Source organism: Otolemur garnettii, unplaced genomic scaffold (genome assembly GCF_000181295.1).
Source record: "Otolemur garnettii isolate 467f Iridium unplaced genomic scaffold, OtoGar3 scaffold00148, whole genome shotgun sequence".
NCBI classification, from domain to species: Eukaryota; Metazoa; Chordata; class Mammalia; order Primates; family Galagidae; genus Otolemur; species Otolemur garnettii.
In genome coordinates, this window is record NW_003852543.1 from 3,487,365 (window position 1) to 3,494,296 (window position 6,932).

General features: G+C 46.4%; 1 protein-coding gene across 4 annotated transcripts in view; it reads right to left on the reverse strand.

Moving 5' to 3' along the window:
* Nucleotides 1-6,932, reverse strand: part of TMEM127 (transmembrane protein 127) — a 15,328-nt gene that overhangs the window by 6,906 nt on the left and 1,490 nt on the right. The window lies entirely within an intron of this gene.

The following is a 6,932-nucleotide window of genomic DNA, read 5'->3' on the forward strand; positions in this document are numbered from 1 at the left end:
GTCATAGGTCACAGCAACCTCAAACTCTTGGGCTTAAGTGATTCTCTTGCCTCAGCCTCCCAAGTAGCTGGGACTACAGGCGCCTGCCTGGCTATTACTTTTTTGTTGCAGTTGTTATTTTTGTTTTAGCTGGCCCGGGCCAGGTTACAACCCACCAGCCTCGGTATATGTGGCCAGTATCCTACTCACTGAACTACTGGCACCATCAACACCCGGCTATTTTATTTTAGAGACGGGGTCTTGCTCTTGCTCAGGCTGGTCTCCACCTCCCAAGCTCAGGCAAGCCACCCGCCTCAGCCTCCCAGAGTGCTAGAATTATAGGTATGAGCCACTGAGCCCAGCCCAATACTATTTTTTAAAATTTCAATTAGCCAATACTGTCAATCTCCTTTAATAGTTATGCAAACAGCCCTAGCTTCTGGAAACATACAACAGAATAAAGGCTGATCCAGAAAGAAACCAGGCCATGATGTAAGTATTTTAAGCCTTAGTAAAGGCAGGAAATAGGCCTTAACGTCTTCACCCTGCCTTTCCCAGACATTGGCAAGCTCTTCTTTCATTTAGGCCAAAAGTTACCAAGTGATTTAGGGTGCTAGGTGAAAGCATGTTCTCAGGCCCCCAGAGCATCTGAGAGTACTAAATCCTAACCATTAGACCACTAGAGAGCATAATTTTTTTTTTAAATTTTTTGTAGATATGAGGTCTTGCCTTGTTGCCCACCTTGGGATCAAACTCCTGCCTTCAAGCGATCCTCCCATTTCAGTCTCTCAGTGCTAGGATTATAGGTGAGCTTTGAGTTCTAGCTTTGGAGCAAGGCCTAGGAATCTGGATTTTTAACAAGCAGCCCAAATAACTCCCATGCAGGTGATCCAAGGCCTACACTCCAATAAACACTGGTCCCAAACCTCAGAGGAAAGTGGACCGATGAAGGAAAATCCAAGAACCTGGGGAGAGGATCTAATCTCAACAAAGCTTATTCAACCCAGCAGATGGAACATCATGGGGTCTTGGGCAAAGGGAGACCCTGGGCCTTTGTGACTGAACATGTATACTTTATGTCAGGGTCAGAATTCACTAAGCAGATGCTGGCTGGGCTTAGAGGCTCATATGACCCCATCTGGGCTTTGGGTCACCCACCAACCTGCCCTCAGAGCTATCTGTCATGATCTCTTGTCTACTGAGCATCTGTTTTGGGCCCAAGCATCCAGCCTGGGTAACTGCCCATTGCCAGAAAGCTTGCCTGTGCATGAGCTTTCATTTAACCGAGACCAGCTTTCATTTAGCCCAGCCTCACACAGCCTTAGCCAGTGCACGAGGCTTCACTGAAAGAAAAACTCTTGAAGACAGGGCTTTCTCCTGGCTTTATTTTGAAGACTGTTAAAAAGCTCTCTGAGATAGTTCTTCTTGGGGTCCACGTGGCATGTGGCAGTGATGGGGCAGGGCAAAGTGTTTTTCTACTGCTTCCAAGAATAACCTGCCAGAGGTCACATGCTGTGCTGCAGCAGTCTGTGTCAGATTCCACTCACATTACTTAATGCACCAGGCAGTCGGATGAAAAAAGTAATTTGTGGAGGCTTCAAAGAAACTATTCTCTTTCTTTGCGTGCATGGTAAACATAAGGATATTCATTTTATTATCATTAAAAATGTAAACCCATATATTATATATATATATGCAATAAGGAAAACATGCAAATAATAAAAGACTTCAGAGAGGATGTGCCTTCCCTTCTGGCTGTCACCTGCCCCGTCTCAGAGACAAATATTGTTGGAGGTGACTTGCATATCCCTCCAGCAATGGACTCTGCACACAGATGGGTCAAATGTTATCTTAGTTAATCCTCACTGCCACTGTGGGGGATTCATCACGAAGCTCAGGTGAGAAGTCAGAGGCTCCAGGAGGTTAAGTGACTTCCTCCAGGCCACATAGTGCACAGCTAGACTCCAAATCCGGGTCAGGCTCCCCTGCACGGAGCTATCTGCAATCTCCAAGCACTAGAGTCAGCCACTTTATGTTTCCCTGGAGACAATCAAATCCTAAAGACGTGTGTGAATGAAGCTAATATGAATGGTGTCAGAACCATCCTCAGAACCAGAGCTCACTAGAACAGCTTGAAGCACAAAATCTCACAAAGAAGCAAAAAAGGGGCTTGGCGCCTATAGCTCAAGCAGCTAGGGTGCCAGCCACATATACCGGTGGTGGCGGGTTCGAGCCCAGCCTGGGCCTGCCAAACAGCAATGACAACTACAGCCAAAAAAATAGCTGAGCATGTGATGGGTGCCTGTAGTCCCAGCTACTTGGGAGGCTGAGGCAGGAGAATCGCTTAAGCCCAAAAGAGTTTGAGGTTGCTGTGAGCTGTGACATCACAGCACTCTATGGAGGGCGATATAGTGAGACTCTATCTCAAAAAAAAAAAAAAGGCAAAAAAGGAAAAGTCCAAGAACCTGGGGAGGGGTCTTGCTATGTCATTAAGTGATGAAAAGTGCTCATATAAGCAATTATTGAGCAAGACCTGCTTAGTAGGGTATCTAAGCTTCTGCAGCACTGTGGCCATCAGGGACCAGCTCTTGGAAGTGGTTGGGACACCAGAAAGGCTCTGGACCTGGTGCTAAATCCTAGGTCTGCTTATAGACTACGTGTCACCTAGAGCAAGTCACTTGACTGCCCTCAAACTCTGCTCTCACATTGACCAAATGAAAGCAGTAATATCCACCCCTCCCACCACAAGGGCACACTAGGAGGCTCAGCTGACACCATGCCTATGAAAGAGCAGCCACCTGTACTATTATTACCACACTAACTAGGAGCTGTTTGGCTGGGCTACAGTGGCATCACCCCGGTGTGTCTGTCTTACAACAAGACTTCCTCAGCCACACACAGTGGCCAGCGTGGGCTAGAGAAGAAGCCTACAAAAGCCAGACACAGGGTTTGTCACACCAAACTGATGATGTGGTACAGATAAGGGGCTTTTGGCTCAAAACTCAAAACAGGTTTTCTTTCTTCACTGAAAAGAAAATAGTTCCATTCTCTACTCCAAAGCTATGAGCTAATCCTAAATACGTGTGTGAATGAAGGGTCACCTCAGGGTGAGTGGGAAATCCCTTTGGGTGATGCTAATGGATACCAGGAGCCTGCCCCATATCACAGGTACTCTTTTGTCAGAGGGTCTCTGAACACCCAGGAAGAACAGGCTGAGTTATCCCAGACACACTCAGAACACAGTTCAGAGACTCTCCTGGGGGTCAGTATCACAACATCTTTCTCTCCTTTCTTCCTAGACCTTGTACAGCAGAGAGGGCAACACACATTTGCTCCCTAGAGGACTGCTGGAGAAACAAAATCCCACAGGCTATGTATGTAGGATTTTATTTTGGGAGAGAAATGGCACATCAGGCAGGGTTCTAATTTTAAATTCAAGCCAGTGATGCAGTCTACAAAACCCTGGCCAGACCTAGAACACAGCCTATCCTCCAGACTGGCCTGTTTATTTTGGTAAATATTGCTTGACCATATCTCTAGTCATTAAGGAAGAAGGCAGCTGCTATGTAATAGGATCCTGAGGAACTGACTTTGCTCAAGGTCACTGGTGAGTCACTGGGCTGGATTTGTTTTGAAGGCCCCAGCTCTTCCTGTCTACCTGCCTATTGGTCTAACCCCTCCCGACCAAAACAGGCTACAGGCAGGAAGGCTGAAGTGGCTTCCGACCAGCTCTTGCTTCTGTCTCATGTCCTTCCCTCCTCACCCTGCTGTGACTTTTCTAGGCCTCTGACACAAGCCTCCAACAGGGCCCTCTAGTGCCAGGCCAGGTCATCCCATAGAAACTAATGGTCCTAGCAGATCTATCTCTAAGGACAGGCACCAAAGGACCCAGCAATGCCAGCTGCATCAGTCACCACCCCTCAGGTGCACAGGCCCTCCCTAGAAGCCCCATGATCTTTCAGTGACTATAGTCAATTGTGATTCACTTCATTTCTAATCCCAAACTTCCTCTTTCTCCAGAGACACTTTTTGAGGCTGTTAACAGTGGTGCCCTTTGCCGGTCACACTTGGGAGGAAGAAAGGGTCTGGGGCCCAGAAGGAATGATTATCTGGGGCTCCTCTATCTTCGGACACAGACCCTGGTTAAACAACTATGAAGGAAGCAGGCACCCCTTGGGGAGACTGGAGAATCTGAGAGGGGATCTTTGTTTTTTTTTTTTTTTTGTAGAGACACAGTCTTATTTTATTACCCTTGGTAGAATGCTGCACTGTCATACAGCTCACAACAACCTCCAACTCCTGGGCTTGCGCGATTCTCTTGCCTCAGCCTTCCGAGTAGCTGGGACTACAGGTGCCTGCCACAATGCCCGGCTATTTTTTTGTTGCAGTTTGGCTGGGGCTGGGTTTGAACCCGCCACCCTCGGAATATGGGGCCAGTGCCCTGCCGACTGAGCCACAGGTACTGCCCAAGGAGAGGATCTTTGGAGGCAGCTGGCATTGGCTAAAGTCTCTGAAGCTCTGTGAAAGACAGTGGGAAGGTGAGTGGCTTTGTCTCAGCTTCATCAACTTGAGCCCCAACACCGAGGTAATAAGGTTCTGGTAAAAAGCACAGCTTTGACTGGGGTTGTGATAAAACTCGACCAGAATAGGGAAGTGATAAGCCTTGGACAGCTCAGATTAAAAAAAAAAAGAAAAGAAAAGAAAAGAAAAGAAACTTGGTGTATACTGAGGTAGTTGCAAGAGTATGAATTTTGGAGTTGACGTCACTTTGATTATTTATGTGTTCCTGAGCAAATTACCTAACCTCTCTGGCTACAGACCTTTGTGAAGTGTGGCTGATGATAGTACCTACCAAATAAAGATCCTGTCCAGAAGAAACTAAAAGCAAATGTGGAGTGTGCTTAGCATAACGCAAATGTGTGGCAGTCAGGCCAGGGGTGAGAAATGGTAATGCTACTCTGGGCCTGCTGGCCTCCCCCACTCCCAACACTGGCAGGTCTGCTCTTCTTCTGGAAGTATCTATATGCAACACATCTGTGCTTGACAGCTCTGCTCACTCCTAAGGTGGGGAATACCCTAGGCTTCTAGGTATCTGTGAGGCCCTGAGGATCCAGTCACATAGGATACCACATATCTGAGGGCCCACTGGGTACCAAAATAAGCAACAGGTACAGACAGAAGGGAAGGAGACACAGTGACCTTCTGAATCCTTACCTTCCTTTGTGAGGCATCACTACCAATTTTCCCATTAATGGGCACAAAGTATTCCTATCTTGCAATGGCCCAGAGATGGCCATAGGCAAGCAGGTCGAAACTATACATGGGTTAAGACCCCTAAACATATGAGCAAATACAACATAAAGGTTAAGGAAACATGCTTTGCAAAAGACAAACTTTGATCTGAATAATTTCTTTTCTTTTTTTTTTTTCAGTTTTTGGCTGGGGCTGAGTTTGAACCTGCCACGTCCAGCATATGGAGCCAGCACCCTACTCCTTTGAGCCACAGGCACCACCCCAGATCTGAATAACTTCTTAGACAGGGTAAATGTATATTCGAACAAAGAACATGTACCACGAATTTATTTTTATTTTTAACATGCCTTTAACAGGGGTGCACACCAAAGTGGAATGATAGTGAGATCATTCCTATGACAGCTAAAGTAAAACAAAGAATAAAAACCATAAATGATACGGAACCATTTCACACTGGCATCAACAGATGTGAGGTAGTCTCAGCTATGTGATTTTATGACCTGCCCCCAACCAGAGATGATATGCAACGGGGGGTGTATTAGTAACTCTCTACTAGACTGAAGGTGACAGTGAATTCCTGAAACACTGAAACACCACAGATCAACTGCAAAAGCCTATGTGAAGCAGAGGGAATGTGGCAGCTACATTTCAAAGAAGGAAAGTGCAGGGCAAACCATCCAGACTCACTGAAACTTGATGCCCTTTGTGCCATCAGTTACATCCTTGAGAAAAGGCTGCATAGCACAAGGCCTTCATCATGTGTGCAACTTTGGTTTTAATGAGCCAATCCAGCAAATGATACCAACCTGTGTAACCTAGAAACAAACCAGAAGCCCCCAACCTGTTCTCTATAAAATCACTCTAAAACCTCTAAAATGCAAGAGAGATGCAACATAGTAAGAGAACCCTCAAAGAAAGACCTTAGGCCACAAGATGAGGCTTTTCAGCCTAGACCTGCAGAACCAATCCAATACACAGAGAGGAACTTGTGTTATTGCCCTTTTCACCAAACCCAAGTGCCTGAATCCTTCAAAAGGCAACATGCAGATATCTAACAGGAAGTGCTTCTGATTTGTGGGGCGGTAAACATCTGGAATATATCACAGCCACCAAGAATAGCAAGGGAAGAAATATGAAGACCTTAAGCATTTACCCTAAAAATGGCCCACTGACCATTTTTAGGGTAAAAGCCAAATGGTGCAGTCCTGCCTTCACACCACACTGCCTTTACCTCACTACTGGTGAGGTAATGCCTCACAAAAGAAGGTGAGGATTCAGAAGGTCACTGTGTCTGGGATGAACTGTTTGGGATGAACTATGGGACTCCCTGGAACCCTACTGTAGGCTTTGGCTGTCTACCTGGCTGGAAAGCATGACGATGAACCTCAGTCAAGCACTCTTGAAATGGTTCCAAGAGCCAAATTCCAACTGTTTTACTGAGACTGGCAATGGAACTGATTTCTGATTACCTGAAATGCTGCTGACCCCCTTTTCCTCAATAAAAATTCAATTACCATAGATAGAACAATAAGCTATCTTTTAAATCCTAGTCATATTAAAAGTTCCTGTTCCGGCTCGGCGCCTATAGCTCAACCGGCTAAGGCACCAGCCACATACACCTAAGGTGGCGGGTTCGAATCCCCTGCCCGGACCCGCCAAACAACAATGACGGCTGCAACCAAAAAATAGCCGGGCGTTGT